Genomic DNA, 20,896 nt, shown 5'->3' with positions numbered 1-20,896 from the left:
GTGTCGCCACATAAACGTCTTGGAGCTGGAGGCCATTCGCCTCGCTCTGCTTCACTTCCAGCGAGTCATACATGGACGGCATGTTCTGATTCGCTCTGACAATATGGCGGCGATCGCCCACCTGAACAAACAGGGCGGTGTGCGGTCGAAGACTTTGAACCGGTTAGCGGCGGAGATTCACCTGTGGGCGTATCCCCGTCTCCTGTCAGTGTCGGCGGTCTATCTGCCGGGACAGCTGAATTGCGGCGCCGACATGCTGTCTCGAGGCTACCCCCGTCATACGGAGTGGTGCCTCCACCCTCAGGTGGTGGAACAGATTTGGGCCAGGTTCGGTCGTGCCCGCGCCGATCTCTTCACATCGCGGCGTGCGACGCACTGCCCATTGTGGTTCTCGATCCAGGAGGACAGTCCCCCGTTGGGACACGACGCGTTGGCGAACGCGTGGCCACGGGAGGGGCTCTATGCGTTTCCACCGATCCCCCTGATCCGTCAGGTGTTGGACAGGGTGAAGGAACAGCGTCTCCGGCTCGTTCTAGTGGCTCCGTTCTGGCCCAGGCAGACGTGGTTTGCGGACCTGGTCTCCCTGGCGCAGGGCCCGCCTTGGGCATTGCCGGTGCGGGCCGATCTCCTATCCCAGGCGGAGGGGGAGGTGTTCCACCCCTCCCCAGGCAGGTGGAAGCTAGCAGTCTGGCTCCTGAATGGGACCAGTTGCTAGCACAGGGCTTGCCCGACAATGTGGTGCGCACTATTCAGAGTGCTAGGGCTGCTTCGACCCGCACTCAGTACGCGTACAAGTGGCGGGTTTTTTCGCGATGGTGCACAAGTAAGGGTGTGGATCCAGTGAACTGCAGCGTGCGTCCACTTCTCTGTTTCCTTCAAAGCTTGCTTGACGCGGGCCAGTCCCCGCAGTCGCTTAAGGTGTACGTAGCCGCGATTTCGGCTTGCCACATGGGGATTGAAGGGACCCCCGTGGGGGTGTGCCCTTTGGTCTCGCGCTTCATGAAGGGGGCACTGCGCCCGCCGTTGCGGTGCGTTTTTCCCAAATGGGACCTGGTTACGGTGCTGGACGGGCTAACGGGTCATCCGTTTGAGCCCTTGGACTCCGCCGATTTAAAGGTTCTGTCCTTAAAGACCGTGCTGCTGCTGGCCTTATCGTCAGGAAAGAGAGTCGGTGACCTGATTGCCCTCTCGGTGCAGCAGGCCTGTATGGTTTTTGGGGACGATGAGCGCAGGGTTACGTTGCGACCTAACCCGGCGTACCAGCCCAAGAATATTAATGCCAGCTATAGGTCTATGGTTATAGACTTATCGGCATTCTGTCCCCCGCCGTTCAGTTCGGGTGAGGAGAGACGTTTGCACATGCTGTGCCCCGTAAGGGCGCTCTCGGCCTATGTGGCCAGGACACGTTCTTTACGCATTACAGATCAGCTGTTGGTCTGCTTTGGGCAAAGGGCCCAGGGCAGACCCCTTTCCAAGGATCGCTTATCACACTGGATAGTGGAGGCGATCGCGTTGGCATACTCTGACGTGGGCAAGGTTCCCCCGGAGGGTATCAAGGCGCATTCTACGCGAGGTGTTGCGACATCCTCTGCGTTGTTGCGTGGTGTGTCGGTGGAGGACATGTGTGCCGTGGCCTCATGGTCCTCTCATCACACTTTTGTCAGGTACTACAGTCTCGACGTGCCCGGTTCGCAGTTCGCGCACGCGGTGCTGTCAGTGGCAAGAAAGTAGTATCGTTGCCACTCTAATATGTCTTCGGTTAGGCATAAACGTTGCCATATGGCCGTGGTTCACCGGTGCCTTTCGGGTCGCCTTGTGGGTGCTCCCGGCAGCAAGGTCGGTTGAATTGAGGCACTAGTGAGAGCTTGAGTTCGAAACGAAGTAAAACGTTAGGGTTGTGCTACAACCCGGGTTTTACGAGTGAGAACGAGAGCTCTCACTACCCAGCCTTGCTGCGTCGATGCGTCTCTGGGTGCGTCGGATCTCAGCTGGCTGGAAGAAATGAGTGGCGGACCCTGGGCTGACTGGACGTGACGTAGTCACGTGGGTGAGGTGGGTGGCCAAGTCAGCCCCAGGGGGGCACCACGTCACCTAAGGGGGCGTGGTCGGTTTTAATGTAAAGTAATTTTTGGAGCAAAAATGACAGTCTTCCATAGTGCTGCGTACGCAGCGAACTAGGCACTAGTGAGAGCTCTCATTCTCACTCGTAAAACCCGGGTTGTAGCACAACCCTAACGTTTTCCAACCAATCAGATTGAGCTGGAAGGGAGCACGCCCTTAGGCTGGTGAAACCAGGTGAAATCTAATTGGTTGTTGCTGATAGATTGCTGACATTGATTCACATTGTATTGTCCACTGGTCTCTCACGCTGAATCAAGTAGGAAGTGAAATCCACTGCCTGTGATGACCATGATGAAATGGAGGAAATGAAGACATGACAGGCTAATAGATAGATCTACAGACAGTAGCACCTATATTTTCTCTTTTCCTATGTTTTATATTATCAAGCAGTAAGTTAGCTCACAAGCCAGACAGTCGTTGCATTGTATTACGTGGAGTTTAGATAGGGCAGCGTGGTACACCTCACGGAGGCTCAGAAGCAAACACTGGGATAATTTAACCTCATCGGCTGCTCGCACCGGCTACAGACAGCATGGATATTCAAGTAAGTCAATTAAGTTCAAGTTATCCGGGTCTTCTACTAAATTCGGCGTCCACCAAGCAGTGCTACTTTTTCGTATTATATTGTTTTATGCTGAATAGCCCGCCATTTTGCGATCTTAAACTCGCACATTTTTTAACTGAATTTGGCAGCACGGAACCAAACATGCAACGAAACATGCAATTTGCATGTTTCGTTATGTGTTTAGTTCCATGTTTTGTTCCGCGCTGCCAAATTCAATGGAATGAAACGAAACTTGTAGCCTATGTTGGACGTAGTGAAGTGTTTTTGATTGATTTGTTCATCCATCAAACCTTTTACTGACAGACTAACTGTAGCCTAAATATCTTACTTTATTTTGAGGTGCATTACATTGCTCAGCCAGAAATTATTCCCACTTCAACTCTCTTTCTCCTAGGTGCGCCTAACGTTAAAATGCACCAGATGACAATCCATCTTATTTGTCCTCAATCTGCATTGAAAATGTGTGAAAATTCACCTTCTTGCAACAGTTGTAGCCTAAGCTAGTGGTTTTCAGAGTGGGGTCCCCAGCAAAAAGGGGGGATTAATCTATGTTCACTATAATTCCATCCATAAGTAACACAATCACAGAATGTATGACTATTTTGGTCATGGGTTTCATATAATGTCTGTGATAAAACATCTAAAAGCAAAACTCTTATCAGATGGGGGACCCTGGAACAAAATCTTATCTATATGAGGGTGCGTGGTGTAATTTGTGTGATTGAATTAAACTGAAATTAAGTTTGATGTTGCCTGCTGTAACAGTGTGGATCTATAAAGCGGTCTGTAGCCTAATAATTTCTATTGATCTTGTTTCCTTGAAGGAGACTGGTGCTGCTATTGAGATTACATCAGGGTATAGGAGTGACATATTTGGGACCCGTTTCTGGCCTACCTTGATGAGGTTAGGGGCGGTGGGTGACTTGCTCAGCTGGTTTGTCTTGGCCCCTTGTATAACCCATATGCTTTTATAAGCATGTAAGCACCCTTATATGGGTGGTAGCACCATATTATAATTGTCAATCAATAGTATGCTTTGCTTTGTTTTCCAGGTGTGTCTGAGCTTTTGTTTTGTTTGTATGTTGTTAAAATCTGTCTTCAAACTGCAAAAGAGAAGAAAAAAAAAGGCCCAATTTTTTTTTTCTAGACGTCTTATAACGTGGCTATATTTATAATGTTTTAAATCTCGGATGCGTTATTTCGAATCCCACATAGGTTACGCCAAACCCCACATAGGTTACGCCTCGAATCCCACATAAGTTACGCTAAAACGCACATAGGTTACGCCTCGAATCCCACATAGGTTACGCTAAAACCACCACCGCAAAGCGTGGACCTGTAGTTGGCCAGCCGGCAGGAAAGTATCGCGGGACTTGACGAGACTTGCTGACCGAGATCACGAATGAGGTAATTTGATCCCTGGGAGACTCCAGGGAACAGCCTGGGGGGAAATACCAGTCTGGTGGTTGTTGCGGGATGAGATTATGACGATATGTGGCGAAAACGGGAATAAAACTGGCTATTTAGATGCAGGAAAGACAGGCTGCCACTTGGCCCCCTCTGAGCTCCATTTTATGACTCGCTTGGACGCTATTGATCTCAAAACAACGCTAGGACGGCCAGAAAAGCTGCGGAGATGACTGGGTGAGTCGTCAGATCATAATTAGTGTGAGGAGAGGGGTCCAGGTTAAAAAAAAACGAAATTCTCCTTTAACACGTTCACTGCCAATGACGAGATATCTCGGCTTACAGAATCCAACCGTTGACTGCCAAAGACGAGATATCTCGTCTTAACACGTTCACTGCCAATGACGTGTTTTTACGTCAAACAACATCCAACGGTTCACTGCCAATGACATGTTTTTACGTAAAAAAAAAAATCTATTTTTTTTTTTTGACGGTGGGACGTTGATCTAACCCTTTTACGTCTCCTATACCATTATTGGAGGTATTGAATGTGTATAATCTATTTTACCGACCCACTGAGTGGCGACATGTCTCTCCACAGTAGAAAGAGGCGAGCCAAAACTGGAGGGAAAAGCGCGAGGAAGCCGTTCTCATACTGTAAAATGGATGGCGAAAACGCTTTCACTTTCGCGCTGACGCACAGCGGTGGCAACGGTGGGGGGTTCCAAGAATAGACTGGATGCACACTTTGAAACACGCACCATAAATAAGCCCAGAATCGCAAGAGCTTCATCAGAGCTCTCAACCGGACCGCCAAGAAACGAGCGAAACCCATCCAGCGAGCCCCATCCAGACTGCCAGGCAGCAGCCAGGCAGCAGCAACTCATTTGTCACAGACCCGCTGCAGAGCCAAGGAGGGCGAGGAGAACGCCCACGGAGGGAGGAGTTGGAAGCAGAGGGGGGTTTCCTGCTGTTATGGAGGAAATTACTGTTCAAAACTATTGTTTAGATGTCTGACGTCTTACTGATGCCAAAAATGAATGGTTGAAGTGACTGTTCTATCGAATTTCACAAAAAGCCGTTTATCTCAGAATAATTTTTCAGACGCTGAAACCATGCTGTATTCAACTGCTAATGCTTACATAACTACTAACTCTACAAACTAACTCTTTTAGACAGAGAAAGCACACATTCTATTAGTTCTTTTGAGATATTGTGTGTTCACAAAATCTTAGCAGAAAAGAATCCTCGGGTCTTGAAAGATGAGCCAGAATCCTCAAAAAAAAAAACTCTGGCAGAACCTACCTACAGTAAAAAAAAAACGGCTGGCAGTGAATGTGTAAAAAAAAAAAAAAAAAAAATTGACGGTGGAACGTGGATCAACGCCCCGCACGTCTCCTATAAAAATATTAGAGCCACCGAACGTGTACAACCCATTCCACCGACCCACTAAGTGGCGACAGTGCTCTCCAAACTAGAAAAAGAGGGAGCCAAAACGGTGCCATGGCACGAGTCCGATACCTCACGAGTCCGACACCTCACGAGTCCGAAAAAAGAGGCATTATATTCCCCGTTTTTCACTAACCCAAAACCTAACCTCTCCCACCCCCACGCCTAAACCTAACCTCCCCCAGACCCTAACCCAAAACCTAACCTCTCCCACCCCCACGCCTAAACCTAACCTCCCCCAGACCCTAACCCAAATTCGGTCTCGTGAGGTGTCGGACTAGGGGGCAGTCCCCGCCAAAACTGCAGAGGAACGCGTGAGGAAACCATTCTCTCTGTAAAATGGATTGGCGAAAACACTTTCGCTTTCGCGCATTATCGCGCTGGGAGCTGGCGGTGGGGGGTTCCAAAAATAGACTGGGTGGAAAACACACTTTGAAACACGCAGCATAAAGCCTAGAATCGCACAAAGCTTCATCAAAGCTCTCAAACCCAAGAAACGAGTGAGCCCCGTCCACACTCGCTGCCAGGGAGGGAGGCTGCTCAAACTCGCAGCAGCAGCAGCAGCAGCAGAAAACTCGCTTGTGACAAACGCTGCTGAAAGCCACCAGACACGCCCACGGAGGGAGGAGTTTGAAGGAGAGGGCGTTCAGAACTATATTGTTTAGATGTCTGATCTCTCACTGATGCCAAAAATAAATAGTTAAAGTGACTGTTCTGCCTGTTTGATTGAATTTCACAAAACTGCAATTATCTCAGCTTTCAGTCTCAGACGCTGAAACCATGCTGTACTCAACGGCTAATATCTACATAACTACTAACTCTACAAACTAACTCTTTTAGACAGAGAAAGCACACATTCTATTAGTACTTTTGTGAACTTTGTGTTCACAAAGTCCAAGCAAAAAATAATCCTCGGCTCTTGTAAAATGAGCCAGAATCCTCAAAAAAAACCTCTGGCATAACCTACCTACAGTAAAAAAAAAAAAAAAGGCTGGCAGTGAATGTGTTAAGCATAAGTATCAGTAAGTGGCCCGGGATTCTCAAAGCCTGTGTTGAGGGTCACATGAACAAAAATGCACTCTTGAAGCTAAATAAATCCAAAACCAACAAGTTCATTATTTAAATTTTTTACTTCAATGTAGAACAGTCATTTCTTACACATGAGATTACTTTTAGCCTTTTAGTCATAAAGATTATTCAAAGATATTCCATATTCCAGACTGAAATGTTATAACTGAAGTAGAGTATTGGCCAGGATGACATGAACATTTGGACAATTATTCTTGGGGTATCTTGTATGTTGCGTTCAGGTGCACTGTAAAAAAGAAAAGTTTTTTTTTTTTGGGCCCCTGTCAGTCAAGGGCCCTTGGAATCGTCCACACTTTCCTCCGTGATACTATGGCCCTGATTGCTCCACACTGCCGACAGTAACGCTGCTAGTTCCCACTCGTCTCGGCCGTATCTGCCTTTCACTTTATTTGTGTTTATCTGAGTATCTAGTATTTCCTGATAGAAGTCCTGGTTAAAAGCTGTAGCGTTAGCTGTAAGCAGTGTCCAGTCGTTTAAAGTCAGTGGGCTCTATCTTCCCAAAAGCGCTAATGTTGCCTTTGCGCTCGTTTAACGCTGTGCGCAATGCAAATTGGGGGCGGACACAAGCGCATGCCTGTGATAATTATACTGGGCATTGGCTGCCCCATGCCAAAGCAGGCGTTTCAGCGCTAAAATGTGGGATAGATGGCCTTACCCTATCGTCAGCAGCGTGCAAATACTTTGCGCTAAGAGCTTTGAAAAGGACCTCCTACGCGCAAATACCTCTCTGCGCTCGGCGCTCTGCACGGAGATTACGGCTGTGCTCCCAGCGCAGGGAGGTATTTGCAGAGTGGAAAGTGGAATTCTTTTTGGATATGTCATTAAGCACATCTTGCCATGCCAAGACATCAAATTATGCTGCTAAAATTGGGTATTAGCAGATAATTCAGTGAGGCAATCAACTATAACTCACTGAGAAACTTTTATCACATCGCAAAGAGGGAAATTAATTGAGAACACTTGTGGGACAATGGACATAGGCTATTTATCTTCATAACCCAAAGGGTCATTGGCACGATCTGTCAATAAGCTCCCTCTGTCCTCGCACGAGTGAGTAGTACACTCTATTACGCATGGAGAGAATTACAGCATATTGCATGCCTCGGCGAGGCAACCTCGCGCAAACAACCATTGCGAGATGGGAGTCTGATTGGTTTTGATTGACGTAATGCCCAGCCTTGCCTGGCCACGCCTGTGAATAATTCTGGTAGTTAAGACCGCCCAAATCCCGTTTGCGCAGGCATTTTGGGGCGCAGATGATTTTTGGCAGAATTGGCACAGCTCTAATTTGCGCTTGCGACAGGTGCCGTGGATAGCGGGGGTAGGGGATGGCGCCTGTCGGAAGATAGAGGCCAGTGAGTTTTCTTGTTGCCTTGCCAACCTAACCCCGCGTCACCAGGCTCTCTCCAACCTGACTGTCTGGGACAACACATGGTGGCTATATGGACGTGAGGAAGGTGATCTATTTGACATATTGAACTGAGCTATTTTTTTCCTGTAATGTCAGGGATGTGGATTCCACAGGTCGTTTGATCGTCACACAGCCCCTTCAATTTTAGAATTTTTCCACATTTAACAGGAGGTGGAGTTAGGCTCAGAAGACGGGAGAAGTATGAACTTGTAAAGGTTATGGTGAAGGATGCTGAATAATCTTTTTGGTGAAAAGACAAAAAAAAAACGTGTGATTGATTGATTGATTGATTTATTCGATGAATGACAAAAGTAAAGCACATCATACACAAAAATATAAAGGCCACTCATACATCACCATCAAGGATAAAAACACAATAAAGTCCGAGGACTTGTTTCCATTGTGGTCCTTGGTCTCGGACAGACGACTCAGACCAACATAAAAACAGACATAACAACAAAGAAACATAAAACTACTTCCATCCTATAGACTATTAAAAAAACCATTTAACACATTCACTGCCAGCCATTTTTTTTTTTACTGTAGGTAGCTTCTGCCAAAGGGTTTTTTTGAGGATTCTGGCTCATCTTTCAAGACCCGAGGATTCTTTTCTGCTAAGATTTTGTGAACACAAAATATCTCAAAAGAACTAATAGAATGTGTGCTTTCTCTGTCTAAAAGAGTTAGTTTGTAGAGTTAGTAGTTATGTAGGCATTAGCACTTGAATACAGCATGGTTTCAGCGTCTGAAAATTTAAGCTGAGATAAATAGCTTTTTGTGAAATTCGATAGAACAGTCACTTTAACCATTCATTTTTGGCATCAGTAAGACGTCAGACATCTAAACAATAGTTTTGAACAGTAATTTCCTCCATAACAGCAGGAAACACCCCTCTACTTCAAACTCCTCCCTCCGTGTGTGTTCTTCTTGGCTGCAGCGGGCATGTCACAAGCGAGTTGCTGCTGCTGCTGCTCCTGTCTGCTGGCAGCCGCTGGGCAAGTCTGGATGGGCTCGCTCGTTTCTCAACCAAAACCCCAAGAAATGGGGTTTCTTTTGCGATTCTGGTCTTATTTATGCTGCGTGTTTCAAAGTGTGTTGCACCCATAATCTATTATGCAAATTTGCAATCCCCCACCGCCAGCAATCAGCGCGAAAGCGAAAGCGTTTTCGCCAATCCATTTTACTGTATGAGAATGGTTTCATCGCGCGTTCCCCTGCAGTTTTGGCTCGGCTTTTTCTAGAATGGGGAGCACTGTCGCCACTTAGTGGGTCGGTGGAATGGGTTGTACACGTTCGGTGGCTCCAATATTTTTATAGGAGACGTGGGGGGCGTTGATCCACGTCCCACCGTCAAAATTTTTTTTTTTTTTTTTGTAAGCCGAGATATCTCGTCATTGGCAGTCAACCGTTGGATTTTGTAAGCCGAGATATCTCGTCAATGGCAGTGAACGTGTTAAGATGTTAAAACAGTTTTACCAAAAGCAATATAAAAGACATTTGAAACAGGACCCAATCCCAAAAATAAAGAACACATTAAAAAGGCTAAAAAACCAATCTGACTAAAATAAATAAAATAACTTATAAATGAACAATACTCAAACATATTTACATTTACATACCCGCACCAGTCATGAACCAGATTTTGAGAGCGATTTTAAAGCTGCTCAAGGTGTTAATCAGCTTAAGGCTGTCCGGAAGGCTGTTCCACAACAGCCCGGCTGAGTATTTGAAAGAGTTTTTGTTCATACAGCTCTTAAATTTAATGGGGACAACATTGTGGGAGCTCCCTCTGGTGGAGTAGTTATGAACGTCATTTACCTTGGTGAAATAATTTTGGAGATATTTCGGGACCATATTATGCAAGATCTTATGGACCAGGCACAGCTTGATTTGGTTCACTCTTTCCTCCACTCTGAGCCATCTGAGGCTGGAAAAATGGCCAGGCAGGAGGTGGGTTCTGGGATGGAGAGAGTGTAACAGCCGTACTAGTTTGTTTTGTGATATTTGAAGTTTATTTTTGAGGGCCTTGGTGATGCCGGTGAACCAGGAAGTACATGCATAATCAAAGTGACATTGTATCAAAGCGCCCGCCAGAATTTTTAGAGTACTTACGTCTAGGAAGGAGGAAAGTCTGGCCAGGAATCTAACCTTCTGATTTATTTTGGAGATGGTTTTTAAAGCCATACTCTCTCCCGATACTTTACTGTCCAGGATACAGCCGAGATATGTAATTTCCTCCTTGCTTTCGACGGTCACATTGTCGACTGTGATGGTGAAGCCAGGGGATTTTTTAAGTTTGGCGTTAGAGCCAAACAGAATTGACTCGGTTTTTCCTAGATGGAGAGATAATTTATTATCTACTAACCATGTACTTACTTTCTGGAGTTCATTGCTAAGGATAAGTTCTACCTCCCTTTTCTCTTTGTGGGAGACCAGGAGAGCCGAGTCGTCCGCAAAGAGAAACAGGTCGCAGTGTGGCTTTGCTGGTCTGCAGACTGCACACAGCACCATCAAGTGTTGACATGGTGAGAGTCAGATGCACCAAAGCTGCTTACTTTGAGGTCACATTGTAAACCCATGGGGGGAAGGGGCGGGGGGGGGGGGTTGGGGGGGCATGAGCGTCTGTGGCAAAACAAAATGTCACTGTTGCAAAAAGACAGATAAAACTTTAGAGTGCTGCTCTGCCTGACGTTTTCTATTTCATATTTTTTCTTCACCGTGCTCTTGTCAAGTAGTCTTAGGGCTACTTGCTGCAATAAAGTGTGGACAGATGTTTCCTGATTCAAACCAGTCTGCCCACTCCCCCGTCTCTCTCTCTCTCTCTCTCTCTCTCTCTCTCTCTCTCTCTCTCTCTCTCTCTCTCTCTCTCTCTCTCTCTCTCTCTCTCTGGGGGAAAACTTTGGTTTCTCTCATGCATGAGCACTGCCAGATAGGGCTGTTATGAGATGCTTTTGACAATTGACGAAGTTAATAGGTAATTCTTTATCACACAAGTTCAACTATGCTTTATTAACAATATTATATTGTATTATACCATATTACATTTTAATGTAATATAATGTATATAAGCTATTTAATGTATCATGTGCTTATTTAAGCAGGTTTCACTTCCTGTTCTCGACTAGGCCTAAAACCTGGGGAAGCTAGTTACAACCAACATGAGGCAATACATTAAAATACAACAAATGATCAAACAAAGTACAAAGTAAAACAATGTAATCACAAGATAGTAAAATCTCTTGGAATAAAATAGAAGGAATGGATTTCCTGTCACATGCTTCACATCAGTAAGAGTTTTGATATTGCAGCTGTCTGTGACATCAGACATATTTTAGATCCCCTCTGGTCTGCTGTTTAGTTGACTGTAGATTATGTGGTTAATGTCTCCATCTAGTGGACATAGTAGAACTACTTCACCTGATCTGTGGTGACTGCGTCTGCCCTGCGGGTTCTGGCCTCTGTCGTTACACTAGACGAGACTTGTTTACCCTGAAGTTATGAGGCCGCACCCTCACATCAAATGAACACAGATACAGGACTGACAAAGGAGAGTATTAAGCAGAGTCTGTCTCTCTCTCTCTTTCTCTACAGATGAAGGCAGACATTCTCTGTCTCTGTGACTTGATGCTGTAGATTCACCAGGAGAACATCTTCCAAGGTAATGCTGACTACATTTTGTCTTTGTTTACTGATTGTTTTGTTGTCTGGCAACATGTGAACAAACTTCTGTCTTTTTATATGTGTACTGTTAGGAGGTCTCTCTTGAAAAAGGATCTTCCTGCTTAAAGGAAAACAATATTGTTAGATGAACACACTATCATGTTGTATGTTATGGCTGTATGTTGACTTTTGCAAGATGAACTGCTGTAGTATTTCAAATCATGAACCTGCTATTTGCAGATGGCGTTCATCTATATATAATAAGAGATGTGTCTGTGTGTGTGTGAGCAGAATTTTGGCCAGCAACAGCTATGCCAGGGGGTGCAAAGAGCCCCTGTGCGGTAGAGAGCCGCAAACCCGAAGGTACCCTCGCGGGGCCCTCGGGCCTGCCAATACGGGCCGAGGCCAGGCCTGTTTTTTCTTTTCTTTTTTATTAATAGGTCCGGGCTGGGCCGGGGTCGGGCCTGTTTCAATAATTAAATTAAATAACGTTGTATTACTCGCTTGATTTTACACAGCAGAGCACAGTCAGACAAAGAGGAGTGCACAGACACTCCCCCAGCCACAGTCACACACAGACCCTCACGTGACGTCACGTTAGTCTGCCAGTCATACTCATGTCATGACATGTAGCTTTCCGCTCAGTCAGCGACAGACAGCGTGCTGTGTCAGTATGTAAAAAAACAACAAAACAAGCCGTGTGTGCCGTGTCCGTCGATGTACAGCTCCCGAACAGAGAGAGAGAGAGAGAGAGACAGAGTCAAATAGAGAGAGAGGCTGCAGGAGCACCACGGCCGCGCAGAAGCAGCTGAGGGACAGAGAGGGAGAGATGTGTCATTATATCGTAATATTGGCTTCGGGCCTCGCAACGGGCTCAGGCCAATTAATTTCATAACTCATCCGGGCCGGATCGGGCACGGGTCTGCATGTCACCGGCCGGGGAGGGATCGGGCAGAGATTTCAGGCCTGCGCAGCTCTCTACCGTGCGGGTGACCTGACAGAGCCGGATTTAATTAGGTGATTGCGCTAATTACCTAATGATGTGATGTCATCAATGATGACACCATCAGTGATAACATCATCAGTGATGAAGTCATCCGTGATGATGTCATCCGATCTGTGATGTCATAGAACAGGCGAGATAGCAGGCGAGGCCGCATAGCGGCGGAGCTGCGTATGTGACGTGCAGTGGGTGAGCTGCAGAGCGGGTGAGGAATTGTCGCTAGTATAATAAAGTTGAAGTTGTGTGTCTGTGTTTCACACTGCATGAAAAAGCTGCTTTCCGGGCAAGTAAATGACCGATAGTGCTCAATATGTGAACACTATGTGGTACTTTCCCCCCACTTTTCCTGTCCCGCAAAAACCAGTAAACATACCAGCTTTTCACACCCATGGGCCATTCATATGAATGTTCCCGTGGCAGCGGGCACTTAACACCTCTGAGGGGGGCATTCAGAGGTGCATTCCAATGTGATGACTCCAGTTTGGAGACAGCCAGGCTCATAGCCATTGGCTCAGGGCTGATCTATAGAACCAATCGGTTGATTGTATTTGTAGCTGTTTGTAGTTTTCATCCAATTAATACCTTCCCATGGCCAGGGGCGACATCCATTGGGACAGCCCCTGGCCATGGGAAGGCATTCATGGTCCTATAGGTCCTATAGTCCTATAGATCAGCCATGAGCCAGTGGCTATATAGGACAGTGAACCCCCCCCCCCCATTATTAATTAAATTAATTTCATAATAATAAATTGTGTGTACATAAGCTTACATAAAAAACTGCACTTACTGGAAATACTTTCATGTTATTGTTGTTACCCTATATGGCAGAGGTGCTCAAATTATTTCCTATGAAGGACCAAAATGAATCTGGATGGATGGCTGTGTTCATGTTATGTGAAATTACATTAAATTAATTTATTTCATAGACCATTTACATTCTAAATCTAAAATATGTCTTCTATTTTCATGTATTCAAGTATTATTGGTATTTTCCACACTGCAATATTGAGATCAATGTATTGGGAGAGAGGAAAAATATATAATTCGAGAAATATGTTGAAAAGCTTAAGCTTTAATATAAACCACACTGCACTGCAAACAGAAAATATGAAGAAAAAAACCACAAAAACACAGGGGTCCTTCCCCAAATTCAGTAAATGACATCATGTCATGACGTGTCATGACGTGTACATGACATGTCATGACGTGACATGTACATTCAATAAATGACAACACTCGAAAACAATGGCCCCTATCTTCCGACAGGCGCTATTCCCCTAATAGCGCTTGCGCACCTGTTTGCGCGTGCCTTAAGGCAGGGAAGATAGCAGTCCGCCTTGCACCGTCCGTCAGGTGTTATGCCGAGTTTTGCACCCCAGCGCCGGCAGCATCCCCACCTCACAGGAGCATATTGTAATGATTTATACAGAAATGTAACTGTTTAAAAGTGATATAATTGTCTGGTAGACGTTACCTCCCTGATTTCTAAGTTAAAACAGCCCGAAATATGTTGGGAATGCAATTCTCGGCCGAGATGCGGAAACGTTCACGGCACGAGTCGCAGACGCAAATTAGAGCCGTGCCAAAATCATCTGCGCCCCAAAATGCCTGCGCAAATGGGATTTGGGCGGTCTTAACTACCAGAATTATTCACAGGCGTGGCCAGGCAATGCTGGGCATTACGTCAATCAAAACCAATCAGATTCCCGTCTCGCAATGGCTGCGCGAGGCATGCAATAGGCTGTAATTCTCTCCATGCGTAATAGAGTGTACTCACTCGTGCGAGGACAGAGAGAGCTTATTGACAGATCGTCTGTGGTGCCAACGACCCTCCGGCTTATGAAGGTAAATAGCCTATGTCCATTGTCCAACAAGTTTTCTCAATTCATTTCCCTCTTTGCGATGTGATAAAAGTTTCTCAGTGAGTTATAGTTAATTGCCTCACTGAATTATCTGCTAATACCCAATTTTAGCAGCATAATTTGATGTATTGGCGTGGCAAGGCTGTGCGTAATGACATATTCAAAAGGAATTCCACTTTCCACTGCGCTGCGCTGCACGGAGATTATGGTGCGCAACCCAGCGCAGTGAGGTATTTGCGCCTAAGAGGTCCTTTTCAAAGCTCTTAGCGCAAAGTAATTGCACGCTGCTAACGATAGCATAATGCCATCTATCCCACATTTTAGCACTGAAACGCCTGCTTTGGCATGGGGCAGCCAATGCCCAGTACAATTATCACAGGCATGCGCTTGTGTCCGCCCTCCATTTGCATTGCACACAGTGTTAAACGAGCGCAAACGCTAAATTAGTGCTTTTGGGAAGATAGGGCCCAATGTCACTCCACACACAACTTTTTGGCCAGCGGAAGCAGGTTTTGTCCAGTCTAATGTCCAGTGCCGATGCTCGTGAACGCTTTATCGCGCTGGACATATGCTAGGTTCCGACCTAGCCTTGTTTTTTTAATTGACCAGGTCTACTTTAAATGTCTTTTTGCATCTGGTTCAATTTTTTGGGGTTGAAGTCTATTCGAAAATGGTCCCTGTAGACGCGGTGGGCGGGGTGTCATGTGGGAGGCTGGGTGCTCAGGAATGGCGTCCAGTCTATCCTGAAGCATAGCACACAACTCACTGAGCTCCTGGCTGCGAAAAGATGGACACCGCACAATCCATCAATCGACGCCGTCTACACTGCCATCCTCTTCATCCGACATAAAATCCTGACAGACACCCCTAATAATAAAGTTGAAGTTGTGTGTCTGTGTATCATGAGTCGGAAATTAGCAGGAATGCCAGCAAAAATGCCAGCAAAAAATAAAATAAAATTGCCCTTTGATTTGGGATGACGGGGGCTTTTAATGCCCCCATAAAATAAAGAGTTCACTTTCTGTATTCTAGCGTTACTGCAATTTGCAGTGTCGGATTTGGTGCAATTTGGACAGGGACGTTCAGGTTACACCCTGCCTTTTCGAAACCCCCCCACTCCGAAGATCGACCTCCATTCTTCGTAATGGAGGGGTTTTCCCATTTTTTTAAAGGCACCGCTATTCCGAATGGGGACAACCCCTCCATTTCGAAACCCCCCCACTCCGAAATTGATTTTCAAGTCTATATTTCTCTGAGTTTCCTGGCTGCATCAAACACTGCAACTCATTGTTTTTTATTGAAAATATGCATAGGCGGCGCTAGACCATCGGGAATGGGGAAGCTACATTTCATCAGATTTTCATAAAACAAAATCAGTTCAACCCGACTGGCATTCACAAATAAGAGCGTCCTCATCTTGCTAATATATGACTCAATGAACCTTATTCAACTGTGAGCATTTGACTCAAAGTTAAAATTAATTTTTTTCAAACACTTTACACGGTATGAATGTGGGCATGTGTAACAGCTCACCTTTAGATGTGTAGAAAACATAATTTATGATTAGATCCTTGCGCTCTCGGATTACACATTTGACAAACTTAACAAACTGTATGGCAAGACAACATAAATGAACAATGTTTAGTGATTGTAGAGATATCTCTGTGCACCTGCAGAAAACTGCGAGCCAGGAATGCGCAAGACCACACCTGGTATTTAGACCAGCAGAGTGGAAAGTCTGTGTGCCAAAAAAAAAAAAAAAAAAAACACTGCTCCGGCCCGATACACGCTTTAGACTAGAGTGTGCGTTGTCAAGGTGTAGCCTATTTCTTTGCGGAGTGGGGGAGAAAGCAAGCGGGACAGCTGTGCCCAGTCCCTGAGCAGCGGCTCGTGCGATTCTGAACAACACAGAGTGCAAACATGTCTGTGATCCACAGCTGATTTTAGGATGTATCCAACGTTCACATTCCTGTATCTATCTGAATGCAGCAGGCTCGTGTTTACTGCTATTGACGGTTTTAACTTGACAACAAAAACATTCTAAATTGAACCCCCGCTCACTTCCTGTTGCAGTGTTTGCTATGGACATAAAAGAAAAAAAAACATTCAAGTGCAGGACTGACCATTCCGTGAAAACCGTCTATACAGCTGAGCAGCGAAAACAAAAGTAACAATGTCGAGTGAATATTTCTGCAGTTTGCCGAATGCTGAGAAAAAGGAAGTGCTGTGGGGTTGCGCTCTGGTGAAAACCGTCTATAGCGAAATTATATGAAGACAGTGACATATAATAAAAAAAACAATGAGTTGAAACATTTATTTCAAGCTGCAGGAATGCAGTAAACTTGGAGAAATATGGACTTGAAAATCAATTTCGGAGTGGGGTGGTTAAATCAAATTTCGGAGTGGGGGGGTTTCGGAATGGGGGGGTTCTGAGTGGGGGGGTGTCGGAACGGTGGTGTTTCAGAATGGAAGGCGGTCCCCGGACATTCAATATTAATAAACTAAATGAGCGAGTAAACTCTGTCGCTGTCTGTCTGGGTGCAGCAGGGATGTTTGTTGTAGGCACCGTCACATCACAGCAGGGCGGGGCTTCAGGGCTCTGACTGGCCGGGGGTGCAAGCCCCGCTCAGTTGAACTGCACGATAATGACTAATGAGCATACAGTAGCAACACAGAGTAGCCAATAGGAGCTTAAGGCTGCTTTATACTCACCATGCCGTGAAGGACGCGGGGGTGGAGCGAGGGCCGCCAGCGTCAAATGACGTCAATGTGTTGGGCGTGGTTGGGCGCTACCTCCGTAGGGCGCCCACCGTGTAGCTGAAGATTTTTCTCACAGCGCGACCTCCGCATGGCTTCTCTCAAAACATGGCCGCTTTCAAGCCACTGAGCTCTGAACACTGAGTTTCCCCACATTTCTTGACTCATGTGGTAGGCTGAACTTTGATTTGCAACTGTTAGTTTTTAGTCATTTCACCAAGTAAATGTGTTGTGTTGCCTGAGAACTGAAATGGCTATTCAGTAAAAACAAGTTTGGTGATTCATTCATGTGCTGATGTACGGTCGTTTGAGAATGAAAGCGCACTCAGTACTACACATAATAGCGTTTCATTGCGACTTTTCACGGGCTGTTCTCACTATTACCATTGTACAATACATGCTGATCACTTGGCTGATCACTTCTGAGTATAAAAGCATCTGCCCCAGCGCGAGGTCCGCACGGTGACTCGCGGAGCTCCACCCCACGGAGCTTGCTCGAGTATAATAAGCCCTAGACACTATAGTCTTGCTGAAGCGTGTATGCAGAATGCTACTGTATCGATACGGCATGCTGTGACGTGTGTCTGCGCAACCCGTTCTCACTCCGAGCGCGTAGCATATTGACGCTTTGTCCCGTCCCTTGTGCGTCGCTTGTTACTAACATGGTACCCTTGAGCGAGACATGAAACGACTTGGGCTTTCCGACTAAACTCAATGCAAACCCATGGAAGTCATCTTTGACGCTTATGGCAACTGCTCCCCCATTAGCCTAACTGCTCCCCCGTTAGCCTAACTGCTCCCCCATTAAGGTCTGGAGGAGCTAACCTCTCCCAGACCCTAACCCTAAACCTAACCTCTCCCACCCCATGCCTAAACCTAACCTCTCCCAGACCCTAACCCTAACCCTAACCTCTCCCACCCCATGCCTAAACCTAACCTCCCCCAGACCCTAAACCTAACCTCTCCCACCTCCCACGCCTAAACCTAACCTCCCCCCAGACGCTAATGGGGAGCAGTTGACTAATGGGGGAGCAGTTAGGCTAATGGGGGCGCAGTTGCCATAAGCGTCAAAGTTGACTTCTATGGGTTTGCATTGAGTTTAGTCGGAAAGCCCAAGTCGTTTCATGGGTCGCTCAAGGGTACCATGTTAGTAACAAGTGGCGCATAAGGGACGGGACAAAGCGTCAATATGCTACGTGGTCGGAGTGAGAACGTGTTGGTCTGCGTAGTGTAGGCCTACGTGGTCACACGTTGCTGCTGTTTAAGCTAGTAAAGTGTCAAAAGTAAACTGGTTCCAGTGTTTTCTAGTGTTTCAGCTCAGTGTTCAAGTGGCTGATTTAAGTGTTGATCAGAGTGATGGTCTGTGGGTAGAAACTGCCTTTGTGTCTGGTGGTTTTGGCGTACAGTGCTCTGTAGCACCTGCCAGAGGGGAGGAGTTCAAACAGATCATGGCCAGGGTGAGATTAGTTAGTCAAGTCAAGTCAAGTCAATTTTATTTGTATAGCGCATTTACAAGCGGCTGAGCCGCAACCAAAGTGCTTCACAAAAGTGCAAGAAGGCATAAACAAGTGATATACGCTATATAAAGCATTAAAAATATAATAAAATAAGTAGAAGAGTTAAAAGACATTGACTAGCTACACAGCAAAAGAAAATTAAAAGGTGGCTGAGGGCTTTATTTAAAGGCTAATTCAAAAAGGTGGGTCTTCAAGTGGGATTTGAAAGTGTCCAGGGTCTGAGCTGCACGGATGCGGAGAGGGAGGCAGTTCCAGAGTCTAGGGGCTGTGACTGCAAAGGCTCTGTCCCCCCTGGTTTTTAACCTGGACCTGGGCACCTCCAAAAGCAGGTGGTCGGCTGACCGTAGTGCTCTGGAGGGGGTATGGGTGGTGTAAGAGATCGGACAGGTATGTGGGGGCTAGACCATGGAGGGATTTGTACGTGATGAGCAGAAGCTTAAAGTCGATGCGGTATCGGATGGGGAGCCAGTGGAGTGATGCAAGCACTGGGGTGATGTGCTCACGCTTTTTTGTGCAGGTGAGGAGTCGGGCGGCTGCATTCTGGACCAACTGTAGGCGACGAAGCTGTGATTGGCCGATACCAGTATAAAGGGCATTGCAATAGTCCAGTTGTGATGTTATGAAGGCGTGTATAACTGTGGCTAGGTCCCTCTGGGGCAGGTAGGCCTTGGTCTTGGCTAGGGTTCTCAGGTGAAAGAAACTTTTCCTAACCACTGCACTAACCTGCTTCTCGAACTTGAAAGCACTGTCAAGGATCACGCCGAGGTTTCTGACAGAGGTCCGGATGGTAGAGGCGAGGGGGCCTAGGGCATCAATGGAGGGGGCGGGGGGGGGGTTTCCCAAAGATGATGATCTCCGTCTTGCTCTCATTGAGGTTGAGGAAGTTAGCGCCCAACCATTCTCTGATGTCAGCCAGACAGTCGAGAAGTGGCTGGAATGCAGCCACTAGTAGTGAGGATCTTTCCTGCCCTTTTCTTGACTCTGGAGGAGTACACGTCTTGTCTCCAATTTCAAGGCCTGAGGCAGTCAAATTCCTATCAAACCTAGTCTTGTTTCTCTCTGTTACTTTCTGGGCATTTCGAGACGCCTGGTAGCTGTCTTCTAAACGAGCTGTGAGGTATTGTACGTACTGTGAATGAGATTTCTACTGATCTGCTTTCAAGGGCAATCCATAAGATAGGTCAACAGGCAGTCGGGGTTTACGCCCGGACATTAACTCATAGGGATTGAACCCTGTTACCTCATTACGTGTACAATTGTATGTATGCATAGGCAATTCCAGGCTTTCCAACCTGGGGGTGCACCATCACGGTCGAAAGTGTACCCCATTAGGGGGGTTTCCAGGGGGGGCAGTGCCCCCCTGCCCGAAGATTTTCTTTTACATTTTAAAGTAAAATGCATTAATCTGGTACACTCTGAGAGCAAAATGAAGAGGCTAGTAGATCTATGAAGAACTACACACATCACAATAATATCCTCTTCACTATGCTGTGGTTTTACAACGGTGAATGTTGAATACTAATGTTGAATATAATGAAATATAGATATATTACGACACATTATATATATGTATTACATATATATACAGTATATATATACAGTATATATATATATATATATATATATATATACAGTACCGTAAATCCTCTAATAGTGACCGGGGCCTTTATTTACTGAGCCGCAGAGAGCCCCCGGCCTTTGTTGGAGCGAGGCCTATATTAGAGTAGAGGCCTTTATTTCTTAAAATTAAACTCTCATGGACATACTCCTTTATTTTCATGACTTTTATTGCAAAATATTGCATAAAACCAAACAACGCAAATAAATATTGGTGGTCACTCACTCACTCAGTATCCTCCTCCTCATCTAGTATGTCGGTCTCCTCAGCGTCCTCATCAACATCATCCAGAACAACAAGTTCATTGTTGACCAGTTCCTCTTCATCTTCCTCATCCTCGGCTGCCTGTCTGTTCTCCTGGTCCCGCTGACGCAGCCTCCCGTCCAGCGGCGCAGGGCTGTCCCTGCTTGAAGCAGTGGATGAGGTTGTCTTCACTC

At 46.2% G+C, this 20,896-nt stretch overlaps 1 protein-coding gene across 1 annotated transcript in view; it reads left to right on the top strand.

Moving 5' to 3' along the window:
- The first annotated feature begins 10,479 nt into the window (after positions 1-10,479).
- LOC310779384 (protein NLRC3-like) overlaps positions 10,480-20,896 on the top strand; it is a 73,453-nt gene continuing 63,036 nt past the window's right edge. Inside the window, exons 1-2 of the mRNA XM_083639921.1 lie at positions 10,480-10,567; positions 11,634-11,700. The gene's annotated coding sequence lies outside the window, so the exon portion shown is untranslated. The remainder of the gene's footprint in view (positions 10,568-11,633; positions 11,701-20,896) is intronic.

The sequence above is a fragment of the Poromitra crassiceps genome (genome assembly GCF_964638095.1).
Source record: "Poromitra crassiceps genome assembly, chromosome: 7".
NCBI lineage: Eukaryota > Metazoa > Chordata > Actinopteri > Beryciformes > Melamphaidae > Poromitra > Poromitra crassiceps.
Note: the sequence above shows the minus strand (reverse complement) of the source record. Positions and strands in the feature narration are given on the sequence as shown.